The sequence below is a fragment of the Pholcus phalangioides genome, unplaced genomic scaffold (genome assembly GCF_987345545.1).
Source record: "Pholcus phalangioides strain wild (caught in Gottingen) unplaced genomic scaffold, Ppha-v1.0 ptg000009l_1, whole genome shotgun sequence".
Taxonomy (NCBI): Eukaryota; Metazoa; Arthropoda; class Arachnida; order Araneae; family Pholcidae; genus Pholcus; species Pholcus phalangioides.
In genome coordinates, this window is record NW_028301602.1 from 33,031,675 (window position 1) to 33,054,268 (window position 22,594).

At 37.3% G+C, this 22,594-nt stretch overlaps 1 long non-coding RNA gene across 1 annotated transcript; it reads left to right on the forward strand.

Moving 5' to 3' along the window:
• The first annotated feature begins 19,736 nt into the window (after nt 1-19,736).
• LOC149082849 (uncharacterized) lies at nt 19,737-22,320 on the forward strand. The gene is made up of 2 exons (XR_016193305.1): nt 19,737-19,932; nt 22,120-22,320. It is a non-coding gene; the product is annotated as an uncharacterized LOC149082849 (long non-coding RNA).
• Nucleotides 22,321-22,594: the final 274 nt, after the last annotated feature.

The following is a 22,594-nucleotide window of genomic DNA, read 5'->3' on the forward strand; positions in this document are numbered from 1 at the left end:
GGCACCGAATTCATATTTTTAATCGCCAACACGTGCGATGCATGATATATATACAGCAGTAGCGGTATCGGATTAGCTCCATGTGACGAGAGAAAAAAAAATAAAAGAGAAATTTGATAGAAAAAACTGTTAATGTAATAAAATATAGACATATAGTTATATTTCCACCAAATTTTGATGGCAAAAAAAGATTATGGCATCGTCACTGCGAAATGATGGGTTGCCATAGCTAACGTAGACATAGTTATGACGACGACTCCCGAATCATGTCTCCTTTTTTCGACATTTCGTGAACTGGCTGGTCAAAGCCCGAAATTCGGACATTGGCCTGCTCAATTTACAAAGAAATTGGCCAATTCACGACCTGGCCGATTTCGGGCATGTTACTGCCAAAGCCCGAAGGGTGACCAATTCGCGGCGGGGCCGGCCACTTCACGAATTGGCCAAGAGTTTTGGCTTTTGGCCAAATTCTGAATTGCAGAAACGATTCTTACTTTGGCTAGCCATTTCGCGAAGTGGCCGGAGATCCCTGGCCAAAGCTCGATGTGCTAATGTAAAACGGCCCGGCAGGGCTAAATCCATTTTTTTAAATCGCCAACGTATGATACATGTCTATATATAGCAGCTACAGTATATTGGATTAGTTCCATGTGACGAGAGAAAAAAAAGTGAAAAATTCGAGGGAAAAACTATAAAAATAATTATATATATATAAACATAAATTTTTTTCTGCCAAATTTTGGAGGAAAAAAATGATTACTGCATCGTGACAGCGGTTTGATGGGTTATCATAACTAACGAGGACATAATTTTCACGAAAAAATACGCCAACTTGACAATGATCCCTAATATGTCTTCTGTTATCGGACTTTGGCCAGAGATCACCTGCCACTTCGCGAACTGGCCAGATAAATATTTGAAGAAATTGGCCAATTGGCGAAGTGACCCGCACTGTAGCGAATTGGATAATTTCGGGCTTTGGCAGGTAACATATACAAACCCAAGCGTCGCGTTGTTGGTAAACATGATAAATCGTTGTTATATGATATACAAATACAAATACAACACCACAACAGGCAAAATGCCCAACAAGGTGGCTGAGAAAGAGATTCCCATAACAAAGATGGATGTCATATATTTCAAAAATACAGAACTCAATTAAAAATACTATTACAAAAACTATAAACAATATATATACATGATAAAATATTATAAAATGTCCATAAAATGTATTTATGGTTGCCTTATTCTAATTATTGGTAGCTTCTCGATTTACCCCGACATGTTTATCGTATTTCTTTTCAAACGTGTCAGTTGTGTTAGAATTTACTACCTTCGGGGGGTAAGCTATTCCATTTATTAATAACCCTGTTAGAGAAAAATTCCCTGCGACACCATAACCTAGAATTGTCCCTTACCAATCGATACTGGTGTCCCCCTTGTAAAAGTAGTCGATTGATTGTGTACTGTACATGGTAATTCATACATGTATCGTTATATCTGGGTACGATCGTAAAATTTATTATCATTATATTGGGGTTTGACTATGGAATTTTTTTCATATTTATCAAATTCACCAATTACACTTGGATATTATGCATATTCACAGATACAGGCGATAATTTTCAAGTATTTATCAAATTTACTAACGACAGTTAGTTATTATACATGATCCTCGGTATAAGTAATAATTTTTTTTAGTATTTATCAAATTTACCAACGATGCTGGGTATTATGAATATGCGCCGGTGAAAGTGATAAATTTATCAAACTTACCAAGACGATTAGTAAGGATACGCAACAACCTCTACATTTCTCACGCATCTCTATACAAGTACAAATACAACGCCACAACAGGCAAATTGCCCAACGAGGTGGCTGACTTAAGAACATCATGGATCCCCGAGCCATTTTTTGGAGGCCCTACCTACTACTGCTGCTACACCACACATGCACCCCGCCCACATACCCCCTCCGCGGAACCCCCCAACGAATCGGTACATGCGGGAATGTGCGTGTACGTGTAGTGAAACCTGACGTGAAGTTTTGTTGTTTCTCTGTAATGCTTGTTATGTGTAGTGCTGCCATCTGCCACTAGTTTTTCTAACTGTGAGTGAGGTGTTATGATTGAATGATTTATCGTTGTATGACTGTTGCTCTCTGTGGCGAGACTTTTTAACGGGGAGATCGGCTCGCATTTGCACCTTGAAGTTGGGAACCACAGAAAACCAACTTCAGCCGACCACCACTGTGGGGGTTCGAACCCGGATCCTCGCATCGCGAGTCCGTCACTATAACCACTCGACCACCACAGCGGCAACCATAGGGGTCATTCAAGTATTACGTAAGCAGATTTTTAGCCATTTTTGACCCCCCCCCCCTTGTCAGCAAAAGTCAGCAAAACACTGACCCCCCTCCCCCCCTCGTCAGCAGCTTAGAATATTTCATATCTTCAAAAAGGGTGGTTGATGACGTAAGCAATCTTCAAACTCCCCCTCCCCCCTTGTCATCAAAAGTCAGCAAATCCGAAACCCCCCCCCCCTCCTCGACGCTGACATAATACTTGAATGACCCCATATTTCTCACAACAGCATATGTACAACAAAAAATTTTCCAGATGGTTTCGAATGAATAGTCATAAACACTGAATTGAAATTTTAAAGAAATGCAATATTCAACTGGTTATTTGTGGAGATGAAGATTACAAGGAAGAAAATTCATCACTGCCCCCCCACGGGGACTCGAACCCCGGTCTCTCGCTTGCCGGACGAGTGCTCTATCATCTAAGCTATGGAAGCAGATAGAATATTTCAACCTTGGAGCGTATATATATGTTGAAAGGCACCGTACATGGACGGCGTCAACAATCAACTAATAGCTCGTGAATGACATAGGCCAACCAGATGGCCACAATGCATATAGAAACGTCCTCTCCACTTGTCAATACAAGATTCATCGAAAGACTGGTTATTTGTAGAGACTGGTACCACAAATAACCAGTCTTTCGATGAATCTTGTATTGACAAGTGGAGAGGACGTTTGTATATGCAAATGCAATATTGCTTATGAGTTTATATCACACACACACACACACACACACACACTTCCAGTAGCTGAGAAATGGTAATTTGGTATGCAAAAGAAAGTTTGGAAGAACATCTCTTTTTTTAAAAAAAAGAGGTAATGAAATGCTTCTTTCAAAACTAAACACGAAGAAAAGAAAATAAGAAGCAAATAAATAAATGAACGTGAAATAAATTCATTTGACTAGTAGTAGAAGACGCAGCTCCGGGCCTCGTAATTATATTTTATGGGTTCGGTGAGTACAGAAATTCTCTTTCGTTTTGTTTCTACCTACTTTCGGGTGAAGAGTCGTTAATAGTGATTTAATGCACTGATTTTTTTTTTTTTTTACTTGTGTTCTTGTCACTGTCCAGTCTCTCTCTCAATTTATTTCGCTTATTTTCATTTTTAAAAAAAATACGCCGACAAAGCATTAGAAAAAAATCATTGAAAACCTGTTCTTAATTTTAATGCATTCTCTCTTTGAATGTATACGCATCTCTATCTTTCTCACGACAGCATGTGTGTAACAAAAAATTTTCAAGATGGTTTTGTAAGAAAAGTCGTAAACCTTGAATTGAAATTTTAAAGAAATGCAATATTGCCTATGAGTTTATATTTTTGAGATTTGCTTAGATTTTTTATTGGATATTATTGCAATCAAATAAGATTGTGTTTGAAATCACTGATAATTATCAATGATATACACTGCTCAAAACAATTAGGGGAGCACATGGTTTTAACAAAATTACGCAAAGATGTATACCGATAAGTAACATAAAATGAATCATCCATAATTTAAAGCCTAGCAGGAAACGGAAGAAGAAAACTTCATATGCAAATCAAATATTTCCAAAGAATTAAAGCTTAATTCCAAATTTTTTTACTTCTTTTTTCTGTATTGCGCATTGATACGCGTGTACTATCCATTGTATGCCAATACGTGGCTGTCTCGCACGGTTTTCTTCACTTTTTTGCTTGCTCCCCTATTTGTTTTGAGCAGTGTATAATGAGGGATTATCAATCATTTAGAACAGCGGTTCCTAAATACTTTTTGTCGTGTACACCCCAGAAATTTTTATGTCTGCCATGGACCCCCCCCCCCCTCCCCATTTATAGCAGCAGAAACTACAGCCATTTATCTGCGCGAATGCTCTTGCACAATGGAGAACATTATACCCAGTACTAGTAAATGTGATGCGATAAGCATGCAGTCATCTAATAGACTGCAAATGAACTGAAACAACGTTCATATTTATATCGAGAGATGTCGCCACAAGTCTAATTTCGATCAAATCATAATAATTTTACTACTGCCGTCCACCAACGTCGCAGAGGTGCTCTTGTACACGCCAATTTCATTAAAACTTTTGCTTTAAAGCAATTTATTTACAGACGATCCCGCTTATAACATTCCCACTTAGAACGTTTTCCCGCTTGGTACGACTTATTTTCGTGGTCTGACATACAATTAATTCTCATTGAGATTTTCCATTGAAAGCGTTTCATCGTTTAAACGTTTTTTCATGACGGTTTTTCGGAAAGCGTTATAAGTGTGATCCACTGTATATTGTTTGTTTTTCTCAAGTTAGCACATTCATTTTTTTTAAATTCTACAATGGGACGTGGACTCCTGGATGTCAGGGTACCCCCAGTTGGGAACCACCGATTTAGGGCACTCTGTGTTTTATCAGTGTATGAATTCTGTAATATCGTCCCACAGTAAACCATGGTTCTTGTCCGAAATCTATAGCCAAGAATCTCAGTAGACCCTCTACAACGATTTTTTAGCTCAGGTTTCCAACATAAACGGTGGAATTTTAATTGTTATGAGTAGAGCCCAGAAGTTCAAGCAAAATGCCATAAATGCCTTTTTTCAAACTACTTTTGCAAAGATGGTTTTTTTGAATTTTTCCTGCCATAAATGCTTATTTTAACATAGTTTTGAGTTTATTCGTGAAATTCTGAGTCCGTATTCTGCAGAACTTGAATATTTGGAGCGATGACAACTTCAAAAGAAAATTGCTCTTTTTTAAAATCATCAATTCTTTTGGTACTGTATTATTATCAGAGAAAGCACCCTTCACTCCATTCTTGTGACTTAAACGTGAATAGGTGTGAGTGACTGAGAAATAGAACACTTGATGTTGCCATACGTTAACTTTGCTTTCGCCGCATAGTATTAGACTTGTTTCAGACGAGCGCATCCTATGTATGAAAAAAGTTTGAAGTTTGTTTCTCCCACGATTCACATAACATGTAACCTCTCACGCATTGAACTGCACATTGTCTATGTATAACTGACCAATGACTGTCGCAAGAGGTTATTAGTTGTCATGGCTTTGACAGCGTGGGGTAGGAGCTGACAGTGCTATGGCTCTGGGGCCCATGTTGTTTATTCTGAGTTACAAGGGACCTCAATTAATTTTTTTTTACCCTGTAACTCAGAATTTTCTCCGTCACGACCACGTCCTTTGGGGCAATGAGCTAAGTGACAGAGCCTGGTCGTTATCGGTCCATTCTGCTCAGTTCTGTGTAAAACTAACAAAAAGCCCCGGCACAGGACGATCCCCACAACGAACCTATACATTAAATTGACCCTCCTGACGTATCATCTCTCGGCCAGTACCCACCCTGTACTCAATGGCACACAACAGTTCACTAAACTTGCTTCTTGTGGGGGGTTTTATGGGTCCCCATACTTAGCTAGAAGTGACAGCTTAAATATTTACATGCTTACATTTGAAAATCATAGTACCAGATATTATCAAGTAGCCCTCCCCTCTTTATGGATATGAGGCCTCCCAAGTAATGCTCACATACGCCCAAGGGTGAAGATGTCCCTGGTTCTAAGTACTGCTCTACTGGATTGTGAAAATAGTCATATCCTGACAAGCCCCCCCCCCCCAACATATTTCACTCGAGAGCTGTATTTCTTCACAGCTCTTTGTGGCTCTTTGTGGCCCCCTTTACCACTTGTCTTGGCTCCATTTATATCTGATTCTGACGGGTTTCCTCTAAGCAGGGCATCGGAAGTGTTTCGAACCTGTGGGTGCTTGGCTTGGACAATGTAGGAAATTTTGCTTTCTGGATGAATTTTGCTTTCTGGATGAATTTTGCAGTTGCTCGGGGCCCTTGCCACAAATTATCATGGGTGCTCGAGCACACAAATCACCTTTGGCTCCGACGTCACTGCACCTAAGAATATCCCAGGACCACAAGGACTCCATAAGGCTCCAGGATGAGAATCACTGCTCTATGGGAGTCAGAAAAAAACCACCAATTGTTGACGTTATAACCGAGTTCAACTGTATGTAGAAAAAAAAAGCTTTTCTGTATTTTGTATCTGAGAACATTTTGAATCGCAAAAACAACTCTATTCCCCATTTATTTTTCGGCCATGATGGGTCAATATTCTTTTTCAATAGACCACATAAAATATTTTTGTGGTCCTTATGACTACCTAATTGAGACTCCAACATTCAATGAATCGAGAAATACAATAAAAATAGTTACCAAAAAAAAAGAAAAAATGATACTGGTGAAACCAGTTTTTTTAGTGAGAGGTAGTGTATGATCAGGTGCACCATTTTTACTAGCAGTTACTTTTTCAATTTTTTTCCCCCAGCTATTATTATTTCTCTTCAGTCTCCTCTCTTCCATCGCCTGTTATAAAGAACCGAAGCCGCGCCGCCGGCCTCGTAATCAATGCAATAGAGATGTCAATTCCAGGGGAGGTTTTCTACCCTCTCGTGAGTCAAGGTGGACCGAAATGAAGAGGCCCTCCTCGGACTAGACCGAGACCTCTTCAAGAACAAAGTGAGTTAAGTTTCCACGCGGTTAATATACGGAGAAAGAGCCGAAAAAGGGCGCATAAGAGACGGGGACGGCTCTCTCTCTCTCTCTCTACTCTTACTTCCAGTTCTGGATCATCGTCATTAGGGTCTAAATTATGGCATGTTCGTGAGAGGGTGCAGTGGACGTAAGTTATGAAAGAAGAAGAACAAGAGCAGCAGGAGCACTTTTCGGCTACCTGTCAAGACCCTCCATTCCATCTTCTCCACATACACCCACCATCACTTTAACATTGGCCATTATAGCGCTTTCTCTCTCTCTCTCGTTAGCCACTACTTGTACTTTGAAAGGATCTTTGTATTCTATGAATGTCTACTGGAAGTAATTTTTAACAAGATACATGCTCTTCTTTTTGCCTTATTTCATTTATTTTTTTTTTACGCTTTCCCTCCCGCCTGGACACCTGTGTAAAGCACGGTGCTCAGATCATCTGTTCTATTAGGCGTAATGGTGTACAGCAGTATTTCTCAACGTTTCTGAAAACAAGGACCAGTGAGAGGTTCGAAAGAATTTGACAAACCACTAGCGTCCCGTATTACGGGCTCAATACATCCCGTATTGCATCCCAGTAATTTTTGTTGTTATGATTGTTCTTATATATTTGTCCCGTTTTTATCAATGATACTTATTTGAATTCGTAATAAGGTCTCGGTCTAGTCCGAGGAGTTACCAAAGTCGTGATTTTACACACACACACCCTGAAAAACTTTCAGAAAGACAAGTGAAGATACATCTGAAAAAAGATTTCGAGGTGAACAGGAGTTAATCGGGCTCGAGTGACAGTAATTCTGAGGTGACGTGAGCGCCCAAGTGGCGTGGTGGTAAGATGCACGTCTACCACCATGAAGGTTGCTGTCATGGTCCTAGATTCAAACCCAAGAGAGAATATAGATGTAGAAAATATAGAATATAGAGACGACCACCGATAGACAGCACCTTCATTTCCAACTCATCTCATTAATGGCAGTAAATTGCAATATAGCGATATGGCCAGAGTTGGTGTTTGGTGTAGTAATTCTGATGTGATGATTGTGGTGCTAAAAATCATTTCACACGACGTGGCTGTTTTATGTTAGCGTGTGCATCCATGTCAACGAAAATCTTCGTTAGCCGAAAAATTCGTAAACCCAGGCGTTCGATAGCCGAGGTATCACTGTATATGTTGTGTTTCTTTGTTCCACAGTGTGTTGCATGACATTCTAGATATGATCGATAGGATTGGGACTCGAATGACTCGGAATATTATTTGTTCCTTTAAAACGTGATCGGGTGACTTCAGATAAATTTCCAATATTTTTAGCAACATTATCCTGTTGGGTGGGGAAGAGGACGAATTTGCAGGATTGAATGCAGGCAATGAATTTGCGTTACATCCCAAAAACAATACTCACATAGTTTTCGCTGTTACACAGATGTTAGAGTCGATATATGAAAAATGTTAGTTGATATATTAAAAAATTATTGAACTATGGTAATTATTATTAAAAAAGTATCAAACCAATTTAAAAACCTATTAGTCGCTCTGCACTTTTGTTTGTGCAAGATATACAGAAAAATGGAGGTTGTGTGAAGACTGATTTATTTTGGAAAGAAATACTCACCTCACTTGAACCCAGGCCCCCTGACGGTGGACGAGTGCTCTAACCCCTGAGCTACAGAAGAGACAGGAAATTTATATGTATGCACCAAAGAAGACGAGGGACCCGGGTCCGAGTTCCGATAGAGATAGAGGTATTTTTACTTCCAAAAATATTAACATCTGTCCCAAAAAATAACATCTTCACACAACATCCAGTTTTCTGCATATCTTGCAATATTCATTATTCTCGAAGTTAAAATGCCAGAAAAAAATTGTTATTGGATAGGCCGCGGCTTTGAATTGGCCGCAAGAACTAAAAATAAATAAATTTACACAGCTACATAACCCACTGTTTTATTACAGGGAAATCACAGTAATCTTCAATTAATTGTTTTTGCTCAATTAAATAATTAAAACAACGGACAAATTTTGAGGCAACGGCTGGAATGAGATTATGATATACTGTATGAGTTTTTTTAAACTGCACAAAATGCTGTAAGCTGTTTTATATGAAGATAACTTCCAACTTTATATAAAATAGAAGCTTCAAATTTTTTCTACATTTCAATATTACTGTATCCTATGAATAGCTTCATTAGAGATATGAAGGCATAGTAAGACATTCCACAGAGCTCCGTGTCATAATATGAAAGAATTTTTTTTTTCCTATTTCATTCGGACTCGGTGAAGAAACGCCTTGAAGTAGCCGTCAAAGTTACGCCGACTCCTCGACCACCAGGGAAGCCTTTTTTTCTTTTCATTTTATTCCTATTTTATTCTTAAAAAAAGGAATATTCATTCCAATACATTCTTCCCATGTGCTGCCACTATATAAACTCTTTGGTGTCCGCGACAATTTTTCTGAAGCTATTTTGTCGAGTCTTTTAAGAGAGAATGGAATTCGGAAGAGAAGTTCGCCCCCGATGTGAGAAGTATTGTGGCGTGAAATTAGGCAGCTCATTGTAGCTTACCGCGGCGTGATATTAGTACCCTATTTTCGCACAAAAAAAGACTTCATTCCACATCACAAAGGAGTCTTTTATTCGACAGTCCAGGCTGCTCCGTGTGAGGTTCCACTATTATTATATACCGTACTGCACTGTGTGTGTATGTCCGACTCCTTTACGAGAAGTGGGAAAAGAAATGTGAGTACGAAGTTGTATGTGAGATTTTTTATTCTATATAAGAGTAAAAACTATTTGTAACGTGAAAAATAAGGTGATTTGAATTGCAATTCGAAACTATAAAATTGCTATAGTGATGTATATTTTTTCATCAATTTGTAAAAAAATACATTTTTTTGAAGATTTATAATGTTTATAGAGATTATATGGATAGTTATTTTTAAATATATTTGTTTAAAATATACATGTATTTGTGTAAATACACAAATGTATTTGTGTAAAATATACATAAGTATACATGTTTAAATATATTTTATAGATGGCAAGTAAAAAATCGACATAATTTTCTACGAAATGTGGAAAACGAATTCTCCCGTTTTGCAAGATTTCGTTATTGATGTATGAAATTTTCCCGTGCGGATATTATATGCCAATGTGGATTATACATTTTTCTTCGAGGTAATTTAAATTTGCATCTGCGGATTATACGCAAGAAAACACGATGGTGTAATAGATTTTTATCACGAGGTCCCAGGTATTAAATTTTTATCATGTACAGTGGATCCAGTTCATAACGTTTTTCAAAAAAAAACTGTCATGAAAAAACGTTATAAGTGGGAAAACGCTTTGAACGGGAAATGTTGAGACCATATTGAGAAGTTGAGACCATGAAAATAAGTCGTACTAAGCGGGAAAATGTTGTAAGTGAGAACGTTATGAGCAGAATCGGCTGTATTCAATACGCATTTAAAACGAAATCGAAATACTGTATTCCGAACTTCAAATTTAAAAAAAACAAAACTATATATATAAATATTTTCTGTGAAACAAACTATCTTTGAATTCTTCATTGAAAAATTTAAAATTTAAATATGCATAATGTTCATAACTTAATATGGTATCGTGATCCTCTAAACTGAAAATTTTATTGAATAAATTTTAAATAAACAATTGGAGCCTTTTCGATGAGTAAGCGGGCACTGCACCGTGTCTTTTCACATACTCAGCTTCGTATAGGGTTCCGCAGGTAATTTTTAGAGCTGGGAACTTTCAACTGGTTAATCAAAAACTTTTAATCGATTAATCGAATTTTAACCGAGTATTTTCAAATGCTATTACTTCACAACAAACTTATTAGGTAACATTTTTATTAATTGATGCTACAAAAATATATTTTATTCATTTCACTAACCTATATGTGAACAAATATTAGAGTGCAGTGAAGCCTCGCTACAACGATACTCGAGATAAGGATAAATCCCACTACAACAGAGTTGTTCAACTTTTTTAAAGTCACGAGCACTGCCTGTACCTATCATAAAAAGAAGAACACCCTTACGGCAAGTTTGGCATACGAATGCAATCCTTGAGAGCAATTTGTACAAGGTGTTTAATTGGAACGTTGATCAAGTGCTCGCGAGCACGAAATCGGGCACGAGCATCCAGCACTCTAAGTAATTCAAGGAGCACCGTGGTGCTCGCAAGCAATGGGTTCACGATGCCTGGGTTTAACGAACGCCTCTCGATATAACGATAACACCTTTACAACGATAACTTTTCTAGGTCCCCAGAGTATCGTTATATCGAGATTTCACTGTAGATTAAAAAAAATTTGGCTTTTGCGTGCTTGAAGTAATGCTGAAAATTTTTGTGTCAGATCCTCGGGTTTATTTATTAGGATCTAGTCCCTCTTTTTTAAATAAGTCATTTTAGGTTGGTCACTGATTTTGAAACTACTTTCGATCTTCATACATGCAGTTTTTTCCTAGAAACTGCTCCCAAATCATAGGCGGAGATAGACTTGGAAGTCTGGGGGGGCTGGGGCGACAAGATGATGATGTCGATTTATATATACACATATACATTAGACTAGTAGACTTCATCTTTGACGCTTGGGGGGGGGCTGGGGTATAACAAGTTTTAGTCTAAAAAAAACTTCCATCACAAACCCAAATATAAAACTAAAATCATCACCAGTTTTCATTGAATCGACTTGTACTTCACTTCTGTCGGAAACTTTTATCAAAATATTGATTTAAATATTTTTAAATATGATCACTTATCTGAAATGTTATACGTATTTACGAACATGGGTTTAAATTAAGACATCCAATCGATTTCGTCAAATAAATCAAAATAAATTATGAAATTTTAATAAAAATTTTAATCGAATTGATCAAGTCGATTCAGTCAACAAAAATTTTAACCGCGATTAAAAATTTATCGATTAACCAACACGATTAATCGATTAAACAGACAAGCAAAAGTAATTTTCATTCAAAAACTTGAAAAAAAAACACTGACATCGAAATAGAATTTAACTTTGTGCGTCTAACTCACCGTTTTCTGAGAATTTTATTAGACTTTATTCTGCAATAAAAATTTATTTTTTTAGTTGAATTAAAAATAAATACAATATTAATTAGAATCTATCAAATTCAGAATATCAAAAAGAACAATGCTATTAGATAGGCGACGGCTATAATTATCTTCAAGAAATAAAAATGAAGTTTTATAACTATATAAGCCGTATTTTCACAGAAACTATACGGATGCCATCATGACAGTATTTAAGCCAGTGTATAACATGTGCAGCTGCACAGGGGAAAATTTTTTCGATTATAAGAAATTTAGCCTGCTATATAGGCCTGCTTAAATCTTCGTAATGCTAGATCGGCCATTGGAGTAAAAAATATTCGACTGCACAGAGACCCGAAATAATGGTCCTTAAGTCATCTATATTTTAATTAGAATGAAAATGTGAATTAATATTATTATCCAATTATATAGAAATCATTTCACTTTAGGAGCAGTTGAAAAATTAGTCGAAACGCTACTGACCTTAATTTATGGTCATCACTGCATATGATGCAGTAAATGTGATAAATCCGGTTATTATACATAATAAACTGTTAGTATGCATCACCGCCGAGCATTTTGGTAAGTTTGATAAATTTCCCCAAATTTATCACTTTTACCGGCTATTACGAATTGTGCCCAAGCGTCGTTGATAAATTTAAAAAAATTATCACTTTTTTTCCTGCCATTATGAACACTACCTAAGCATCGCTTCATTAGTAAACATGATATGCTATACATGATAATTCATACATAACCGGTAAAAAGTAATAATTTTTCATTACTTATTAAATTTACCAACGACTCTTGGGCACTGTTCATAATCGCCAGTATCATTATATCGGGGTACGATAGTAAAATTTATTAGCATTATATTGGGGGTCCGACTGTAAAATGCATTAATCACACATACTAGACTCATTTGGAATTTTTTTTTCATATTTATCAAATTAACCAACTACACTAGGGTATTATGCATAATCACAGATAAAGGCGATAAATTTTAAGTATTTATGAAATTTGACAGCGACGCTTGGTTATTATGCACAATCTCCAGTAAAAGGGATGTTTTTTTTTAGTATTTATGAAACTTACCAACGAGAGAGAGACTCTTGGGTATTATGCATATCCGCCGGTAAAAGTGATAAATTTATCAAACTTACTTACCCGCGATTATTCATGATAACCGGTTATTATGCATAACAACCAGATTTACCACATTTACCGTAATATATGCATACATGACTAATCAAGCTACAATCTTCGTTTCAAATTCCACACTGACAGAAATTTGTTGCGAAGGAAACTCTGCTTTGAAATGCCATTTCAAATACAATCTGGGAAACAGGGCCATCTTAATGTATGGGCCCACCCTGGCAAGGCCCAAGAGCCTCGTGATGATATTTTCGAGAGCACGTTCGTATATGAATTTGGTGAGCACCGATGGCTCATGGAAAGCTGTAAGCCCTACTGTAAAGACGGCCCTTGCTGAGAAGATAACTTTTAATAATATATATTTTTTTATACCATGCTTATCTTATATAGATATATTTTTTTATCATAAAAAGGGGCGGGAAAACTGCTAGTTTCTTTGTTGATGATTTTTTTTCCCTTGAGCTTACTATTACACAAAGCACGAACGAACTGAACATCTGGTTATCCCCGATGGCCAAAGAGCAGTCTTTGTGGATTCCCGAATATATTTTTCCAAGTTATCCTTAGAATATTAAGGGGAGGAAGAAGAGGAATCATACACAGGCCCTGCATATAGAAATGTGCGGTATTCCAGAATAAAGCCAAAACTCCTTTTCCCTAAATTCCTAGTTAATCCCTTTACAGAATGGGTTTTTTATATTGCTCAGACAAACATTCCCACTGGATGACCTTAGCCGATGGTAGTAGAGAATCACGAAGAATTTCCCATATTTTCGGTAATAGTAAGCTATAGTATCTCGGGCATAAATTCTATGTCCTCTCCCTACCAGAGTGCGACATGCTCATGCTATCTGTTTGTATGAGAAGGAAAAAAAAAGTGGGATTAAGTCAATTTAAAAGCGATCTTTCAAGACTGTCCGGTTCGGGTGTTTTTTTGTTGTTGTCGGTGGGGGTGACACCTATTGGGCATTTAACCTCCTGCTGGGAGGGATAGAAAGAGACGGGGGGGGGGGAAAGGAAGGCAAATACTTTCCACCCATACTCTTTGAAAACATCGTGAATACTGCAATTGGAAGTATGTTTGCACGGTGGGGTCTGAGGTTTTGTACATTTTTTTCTTTTCTTATGTAGGAACCCACCTGCGTGATCCAGAGATAATATGATGCTTCCTAAGTTTTCTGCTTCCCTCCATTCATGTCCAAATCAGTTGATTTAAAGTAGTCTGATTTGTTTACGGCACCTAATGAGTTAGTTTTTGGTGTAAAAAATAAAAGTAATAAATGAAATCTAAATGTCATTTTCTTTATAATGATAGGCTCTTACTTATGATACCCATGGCTCCTTTATCCGATTATCATATACACGCGGAGTCCCCTCCCTATTAATGCAATAATTTAATAAATAGGGTAGGCACGTATCAAAATCTTCGACTCGACGCGTCGCCCTTGGGATTCGCAATCGAGACAATTGCTTTTGGGAAAGCACCTTGAAGTTGTTGCTCGCAAGCACCATGCCGCGTCATCTCAAAGCGAAGGGGGGGGGGGAGTAGCAGGGCAATATAACAAGGGCTGTTTCATGATGCGCCGAAGTCGGTACAAGCTGACGTCATTGCTCAAACAGAACCGATTGCATCGCTTTGCTACCCGGTTAATTACGATAGTTTGCAATCGCTGCACAGTACCCATTTTAATGAATTATTTCCAAAATTAATTATCCTTTCGATTATTGTCATTAGAATTTGTATATTTATTAGCTTGCTTCGTTCAACCATTTTAAACGTTTAAAATAAGAAATTTTGCATTTGCTTTTGACGTAACTTCCACTGAGAATATTTTTCTCGAATCCATTTCAGTTGAATCGTTAAATCTTGTTAATTTTTAGTTGGTTGGTTGAGAGCCAATCCGAGACAGATTATGTTAATTATCTCTTAATTATTTAAGAATCATAGCACCAGAACTTATTATCATGGAGGCCCTTCCCGTGTAGCTGAGACCACCGGCAGAGGACCCAGGCCATGAAAAGGCTCTTGCAAGAGATCGTTTCAATAATATCATAGGCCCTGGGGCAAAGTGATATTCCGGTGACCCCCTTCTGTCTGGCTGGAATTCCCAACTGACCAATTCACATACTTCTAAAAATCATAGCACCAGATCTAATTGTTGGGGAATACCCCGGGCCATCATTGGGTGGGGCCCTTGGCCTCCATATCTTGGAGCAGGGACTTTAGGCTGGGATCTTTCGCGGGCCCTCGTGCTAGACTTTTCACTGGCCCCTCTATGGTGCATTTATAGCGTAAAAAAGCAAAAAATGATCAGAATCGCCTCGTCCCCAGGGCTGAAGCCCAATCAGCTCCACCCTTGTGGAGGCCATGTTTGGGCCCACGAATCAAGACATCCCAATTCTAGCCTCGAGGAAAGGATGAATCATAATTTTTTTTAAAGTGTGAATTCACTAAAAAAGTGTCAGTGAGAGAATTCTGGCCTGGGACCCTACTCCAGGATATGGACTCCGAAGCAGAATGTTTAGCATTGTTCTGCAACGATCCCTCAGCTGACTGAAAATGTTCTTTGCGGTAAAAATTCCCATAATATCGTTTTTTTCTACACATCTCCTAAAATTCTTCCAGATTGTTCTGCAGCAGCACTAATTGTTCTGCGACGTATGACACCCAACTCGGCATATTTTGCTTTGGGGGACGTGGAGGCCCCCCGTGAACTTAATTTTGTCCGTTTTCTTATTCGAAGCTATGCTTTTTATATTCATAAGCGGTTCTAAAAAAAATTAACCGCGATTTTTGGAATATGTACTTAAATTTAAGATTTACTAAAAGTGCACTATATTATGACGAAGAGAAGAAGAAAAATGTAAAATGTGACATGAAATGAAGTCAGCGTCAAGGCACCCTAAAAAAAGTCATCGCATGGGAACCCCCGATACTGATACATATTATTAGGCCGGCTCACCTGAAGAGCTCTCTCTCTCTCTCTCTCTCCTTATTCTTGTCCCCGTATCTTTTCCCATTATTGTATTCTCCAAGTCAAAGGAGACAACTGCTATTCTTCACTCCCCCCCCCAAACAGAGATGGATACCTTGGTTATGACAAAGAACCCGCAGGTGGGACATTCCGAACGTGCTTGTGGAACGATGCACGTGGGGCTCCTCTTTTTTTTTTTGAACACGTACCACCCACCAGATACAGAAAATGAAAAAAATCATGAAAAGGGGGCTCCTCTTCTGCCACATCTTTCTTCATAAAAGAAAAGATGACATTTTCTTCCAAGGAGACCCGATATCCTCACCAATATTACTACCAACGATAGTGTTTTTTTTCCCGTCTCCAAATGTCCCTTACAATTTTTTTTTTATTACCGCAACGCTACTTGCTTTACATGAGTCATCATGAAAAAAAAAATTTCAGTCACATTCAGGTTGAATGTAGTTTCTTGGTCTTAATAGACTTCTGATGTCCTGGTATGTGTTGTGCGGTAAAAGCCTGGAGACTGATGAATGATTTACCGGAGCAATCCCCATTTTTTTTCACCCAGTGCATGAGCGAGAGCACCTTCATAAATTTCTATAAATTTGCTAATAATGTAATTAGCAGAACATCGCGGGTTTATTCTTAAGAAATAATTAATAATTCAATCATTAACTAATATTAGTAATTTTGCATGAATTGCAATTTACATTCACTTATATATTGTTAAAATGCACGCAAAAACTATCGATTATTAATTAATAATTACAATTACGATGTTTTTTTATGTCAGACTTCTATCAGCTCGGTTTGCTAGATCTAAGGTTTTACCGGCAAAAGGTAGGTTTTAGCAGTCTCTGGACTCTTACCACAACAATTAGAGGGAGTCCCGCTTATAGAGTTTCAACTTAGAACGTTTTCCAGTTTAGTACGACTGATTTTCGTTTAGTACGACTGATAACTTGACACATGCAGGTGTCCGTGAAGGATCAACGTTCCCACTAATTTTTTACTTTCATGCCTTTGTCTTTTCTATGCGCAACGTAGCAATGTTCTACACATGCACGATGCTATGTTTGGTGATTTGACTGGGAACTCTAGATAAAAAAAAGGGCTCCTTAGGCCAAACCGTTAAAACACTATTCGGCTACTGTCTGCATGTAGATTTTCCAAAGTTTAAGGCAGTGATTCTCTCAAACTTATGTCACCCGCGGCTGCATTGCCCATTCACGGTTCATCTCTGCAGGTCTCCAGAATAAATAATATTTAGTGGATATTTTCATACTCATAGACGAATCACTTCAAAGCACAAATAGGCACACAAATTAATATCTCCAGCTCGCAGCGACGCCCCTGGGAGCGGTGACTTACACTTTGAGAAATATTGGTTTAAAGGTACAGCTTTCCAATTAAGTAGAATTTCCTAGAAAATTGTCACATTTTCAGTGGGAATTTTCACACACACACAAAAAAAAAACTTCAAGTACATCATCAGAACATAGCCTAGTGCGAACCCTTTCGTCAAACCAACCAACCGGCCAAAGAAGAAAAAAAAAAAAACCGTATCAAAATATGTATCGACGGGTATAATTCACAAAACAGGCACGGAAAACCAGCAGCAGCAGCAGCAGCAGCTGGATAAACAAACGAGCTGTCAAATGGAGCGCAACCTTAAAAGCCCGAACGACAGTAGGCAAATATATAATCCTACAGATTAAATACATACATAGAAAAAAGTCCTGGCAAAGGGGAAGGAAGGAGGGGGGGGGGGAATTCATACCCACCACGACTACTACTACTACTACTACTGGTATAGTTTACAGCGCAACAATGTGTGCATGTCACGGGGAATTATTCGGTCCTCTGAATCCGTGAGGGCATCATAAACCCCTACCTATAACGCACACAACACAATAGCACGCGCTTGCTTATCCCTTGGTCGCGCTTCCCATTCCCTACCATACACTTCTCTAAATATCCCGAATTCTGTTTACACCAGCCACAGGTGAAAGAAAAAAAATATCAGCACGCAAAGCTGTAATTTTTGGGAAAAAAAATGTAATTTTCGCCATATTTGCCGCAGTTAAACACTTCTCGAAACGCGTCGCATTACCGATTTTGTTTTTTTTTTCATCCATCGCAGCCCCTTGGAGGATTTCTTATTACTTACTCTGTCTTTTTTAGATCACGAGAGTAATCCAAGGATTATCGTCTAAGATCTTAGGTGGATTCCGAAATATTATTTATACAATGTGCATTTGTATACCATCTTCTCTTTCTACTATATCCCTTGTATACAGAGTAAATGATTTCTCCTCCTTTTTTCGATGGAAAACTTGCGTTATTTGCAACAACGTTTAAAGAGAGGATGAGACGCTTATAAGTGGTGCTAGTAAGGATTTGGTTGGAGATTATCTCGCGTTTATGCATGTTTTCTCGAGTGTAAGTTGGATTATCCTCTCTTAGCTGTCAAAATAAGAAATAATTACGTCACTTTTTTTTTTCTTTACGCTTTCCGTTTAAAATATGATCCGAGCTTAAAGGGTGAGAATAATATCTGTGAGCTACACGAAGATATTGGTATTAGAGATAATATCTGAATATTTTTGAAAATCAAACTTGAGGGATATTATTTACATTTAAAAGTCTGATATGAATGTTATTTTTGTTGCAAAAAAATACTTAGACCAGAATAATTTGTTTTATAAATTACTATTAGCATTATAATTATTATTTTTTAATTGCATTCAATATTTAAAAACATTAAGTATTATTCTGTTAGGTACTTTTAAGGTTTAAAACATTTTTTTTACAGGAAAATTTATTATCTGATAATGTGAAATCGATATGAATGATTCCGTTTTGTAATTAGTTGTCTTTTTAATCACCTAATTGATAAATCCTGTCGATTATATTTCGTTCTGAGGGATATGATGAAAATTTATCTTTTGAAATTACGTTTTTACATAATATGTTAATGTTTTTATGATTAGATTTTTTTTGTCAAGTATTTTTTTAGTTTTTTTTCAATGTGAAATGATTTTCATTTTTTTATGGTGGAATAATTTTCAATTTTTCACGGTGAAAGATTTCTAATTTTTTTACAACGAAATAGTAAGATTTCCTTTGTAAAGGAATAATTTTAAGTAATAAAATTTTTTAATAGTGAAAAAATTCCCATTTTTTTTTTTAGTGGAATATTTTTCCTATTACGGATTTTCATTTTTCAACAAATTATAATTTTATATAATTTCAATTCAAACATGCATAACTTCTCATTTTAAAATGGAATATTCAATTCGATGACATAACTCAAGTACTAATTCCTGCGACACACACAGTTTATATACACAGTTGAACCAAAACATTTATACAACCTACGTGATTTGCAAATAATTGCTCTCCTCGGAGTAAAAATATGTCAAAAGCGAAGTTGAAAAATGGATCGACTTTTAGAAAATGGTGGGAGGGCCCGCTTGCCGACATTTTGCATTACTGACGTTCAAAAAATAGCATTTTAAATTTAAATAAATTGATTACAACCGCTAGAAATATAATATTCTGTTTATTTTTAATTTTAAAATATTTTTTAATTTTAGACAAATTTCCCGGGAGGCACAGGAGCCTGCGTACGCTTATGTTTGTTTCACTTGCAATCTATCTACATTTCCGCAGCTATAGCACTGTAGGCCTGGCCGACACATTATGCTTCCTTTCAACACCACTACGTCTACGAACACAATACGTGATGGTCAGTCATCAAGAGGATGGACTAATCTGATTAAGGGGGAAAAACTCAATTGTACTTCATATTTCAGGGGTCAGCACTCTTTTTGAATTCAATTTATTTTTATAGCTATTATTAATAATATTATTATTATTTTCAAGTCAATTTTTATGTCGAATTGATGGTCCCTCAACGTTTTACGGTTGACAACTTAGTTTATTGCTGATCGGTATCTGAAACAATGGCAAAGTGACGGAAGCTTTGGTTCTGACATCTCATTCCATGCCTGAACATACATAATACACAGTACGTATATAGCTTTAAAAAAAAAAATGAATTTTAGTTTTAAGTTTTGTTTTTTCATTTTATTTTTCGTTCTCGATTATCGTTTCTCTTTGATGGCGAAGAAAATATAATAAAAAAATATTTTCCATCTCATCTTCTTGTTCTTTCGGAAGTCAATTAAGTTGAAGGATATTACCCCCTTAGATTTTGACAGCGATATCGATGACAAAACTAGTTGCGAGATCGATATCACAGGAATAAAAAAATTAAAAAAAACGGGAGTCTTTTTATTATCATTGTTATTTTTTGGATATGATTCGTTGGCCGAAACACAAAGGTTAACGATTAATCATTTTTCGAGACGTCAATTTCCGAAAGTAAAACTATTCACTATCATCGTTTTTGTTCTTGTGTGGTGGTGGTGCCTTTGCTAGCAAGAGGTGATAAGAAACGATTTTAAGTAATTATTGCAGTTGTTACGACATGCGGAACATTCGTGTTTTCTCGTGTAATCTCTGTCTCTTTGATCAGTATTAGTGGTCAGTGCGAAGAATATATATTTTTTCTGCATGCTCTGTTCTCTAATTCTAGAAAAATTCAAGCGAAAGAGACAAAAAAGACTAGAGATATATGTATAGTAGCCCAATGGTTTTAAACCTGCGGCTCCCTTCCGGTCCTGGGATATTCTGTGGTGCGGTAAGTGGGGGAGGGCACAAAGAGCTGTGAAGAAATGAAGCTCGCAAGTGAAATATGGTGGGAAAAAATGTGACTGCTTTCAAAATCCAGCAAAGCTGCCCATAGAACCAGGGCCATCTTAACCCTTGAGCCCATGTGAGTATGACCCACAGTCTCATGTCTATGGGGTTTACTGAACGATGAGATCTGGCACTGTGATTTTCAAATGTAAGTACGTGAATATGCAAACTGTTACTTCTAGCTAAGTGTGAGGGTGCCCAGAACACCACTTTGTCGGAAATAAATGATATTGAAACTACCAATATTTAAACAATATGAAGGCAATTCAGTGAACTTCCCAGTGTTGGCTTGCACCCGAGGTGATGTGCCGTGTCGATTAATTATGTAGGTTTGTTGGATTGTCTAGTATTTTGCACAGATCCATTTTCCCCATATAATTCGGCTCTTGGAGAGGGGGGGGGGGAGATCACCCATACTAAGGATCCGTGTGTGGCCCAGAGATACACAGATAGATATTACTTGTAAAATATTTATTCATTATAAATTTAGTTTTGATTAAACTCAGTTCGACTAACAGAAAGTATCTCGCTCTTGGGTAAGGGTAAGACCCCCTCCCCACTTCCCAAGACAGGGACGGCCACTAGAAGAAAATATAGTCAAATGGGCGCCGTAAGCTGAAAATGTTTGAGATACAATAAAGTAGCCTACTCAATTTTTTTCATGTTTCCATGCACTTAACTGCTTTAAAAATCCGTCCCACTGAATGTCCCCCTTCGTAAAATCTAATTGTGAAATTTCGAACATTGTTAACTTCTACTTGTCATCTCCCCTTGAATTGTTTGAGTGGCATTGGTTCTAAAAGATCGAGGGCTCTTTAACTTTACGATCATCACAGACTTTGTATCTACCCATCTGGCATGATTACCCCTGATGGAAGAGAAAAGTTTATCCTTGAATGTGAATGTTCATGGGAATGACATGATACTGACTTTGCATCAGTCCAGGGTTATGAGTGGTTCTATCTATCTATCTATCATTTCAATTATAATCGTTGATTTATTCTGTATCTCGTATTTTCTTATACTACATAACCACAATACACTCACTACAGAGAATTATTCTCTGTGTTATTATCACTTTTTATTCTTGGTTATATTTACATCTTTATGTTGAGAATGATAAAAAAATATTAAAACTGCATCACGATGTACCAATTGAGCCGAGTTTGAATTAAGACATGCTTTTCTCTACTTTTCATATGCTTGTTCACATGTTATGAATGAATTCTTTTCTAAGCAGATACTCAAGACACACCGAAGATTAATTATATTAGTGGTCCTCAACCTGAGGGCATATGGTCCTCTTTCCAGTCCTGTGATATTCTAAGGTGGGATGCGGGCGGAAAACCAAGTGGAAGGTGAGCCATGATAGGTGGTTGATGGAGGGCACCGAGAGCTGTGTAAAAATTAAGATATGATGAAATAAAGGTTTTATTGATCATTGATCATTTTTGTCGCACCGTGGTCATTTTCTGCACACGAGGGCTAATTAGACCGGGACCTACAATTTATTGCCAATTCCGAACGGCAGGCTTGTTTTTTATACTCATCGAGAGGTTAACGCACCAACCTCTCGATGAGTATTATAACCTCTCGATGGGGGATTTTTTAGTAATAAAGGCTTTTAGTAATAAATGCTGAAAATGTGCAACTACTACCGGAATAGAAAAGCAAGGCCCCCTTAAGAACCTTAAGACTCAACTCATGCGACCACA